Source organism: Orycteropus afer, unplaced genomic scaffold (genome assembly GCF_000298275.1).
Source record: "Orycteropus afer afer isolate SDZICR_OR568_19922 unplaced genomic scaffold, OryAfe1.0 scaffold00017, whole genome shotgun sequence".
NCBI classification, from domain to species: Eukaryota; Metazoa; Chordata; class Mammalia; order Tubulidentata; family Orycteropodidae; genus Orycteropus; species Orycteropus afer.
Window position 1 is genome coordinate 21,693,596 of NW_006921604.1, and position 1,698 is coordinate 21,695,293.

The following is a 1,698-nucleotide window of genomic DNA, read 5'->3' on the forward strand; positions in this document are numbered from 1 at the left end:
TATAAACTTTTCCTTGACCCTTCACAACAACGAACTAATACTATATTTGTCCTTCTGTGATTGACTTATTTCACGAAGCATGATGTCCTCCAAGTTCATCCATATTATGCACTGTTTTGCAGATTATTCTTTAGTGCTACATAGCATTCCAGTATGTGTATGTACCATAGTTTGGTCATCCACTCTTCCGCTGATGGACACATAGGTTGTTTCCATCTTTTTGCTATTGTAAATAGTGCTGTGATGAATATGAGCATGCATGTATCTGTTCTTATCTTGGCTCTCACCTCTCTAGGATAAATACCTAGTAATGGGATTGCTGGGTCAAATGGTTATCTCCAATTCCAACTTTCTAAGGAATCACCATATTGCTGGTTGTGTCAATTCACGGTCACACAAGCAGTGTATGAGAGTCCCAATCTCTCCACATCCCCACCAGCATTTATCATTTTCTGTCTCGTTGAATCTTGCCATCAGTGCTGGGGTGAGAGGGTATATCATTGTTGTTTTGATTTACATCTCTCTGATGGCCAATGATTGTGAGCATCTTTTCATGTATTAACTGACCACCTGAATATCCTTCTTGGTGAAGTGCCTATTCATGTCTTCTGCCCATTATTCAATTGGATTGTTAATTCCTTTGATGTTGAGCTTTGGAGTCCTCCACCAATCATAGAGATAAGTCCCTTGCCAGATACATAATTATCAGCAAATATGAATTTGTTGCTGTCAATTTTGTCATGTGCTTTTTCATTGTGTCAATTTCTTTGTTCCATATAATTTTTTATGCTGAGCTCGTTTTGTTTGTGAATCATGTTATCACTTCCTTCATTGTTACTGTTTTAGTATTTGCTGAATATTTATGCTGGTCCTCTTTCTTATTTTGATGTGAAGGTTTATCATTTTTCTTTGAGGTTTACCTGTGATTTATAGTTTTCTTCCCAAGTGTAAAACAGTCCGTTCTATCTTGTAGTTGTCTTGACTTCCCTATCATCTAGAAGTTCTGTAACAACACAGATTTTTTTTCCCTCTTTTTGGTTTGTGGTTGTTCTCATTTGTCGGTTGGTGTCTCTGGTTCCCTGTTTACAATCTCGTAGGCTTATTTACTTTGGATACTTCCATAGCTGGGTAGGTATCTGTGTTATATCATCACGTGTGTTAACGGTCAGTTGTTGTTGGTTATTGTTGCTTTTCTGTCCAAAGGGCTCCCTTTAGCATCTCTTGTAAGGTTGGTCTGGTTTTAACAAACTCCCTAAATTTCTGCTTATCTGGAAATGTCCTAATTTCACCATCATATTTGAGGGACAATTTTGCTGGATACATAATTTTTGGTTGGAAATTTTTCTCCTTCAGTGTTTTATATATATCATCCCACTTTCTTCTCGCCTGCATGGTTTCTGTTGAGAAATTCGAGCTTAGTCTTATTGGTTGCCCTTTTTTTTTGGAACTTTTTGTTTTTCCCATGCTGCTCTCATGATTCTTTCTTTGTCTTTGGTTTTGGTGAGTTTGATGATGATATGTCTTGGTGTCTTTCTTTTGGGGTCTATCTTGTTTGGGGTTTGTTGGACTTCCTGAATGGATATATACTCATCTTTCATCATATCAGGGAAGTTCTCCTCCAACAAATCTTGGACAATTTTCTCAGTGGTTTTATTTTTCTCTTCATGTTCTGGAATTCTAGTGACACATAGGTTATTC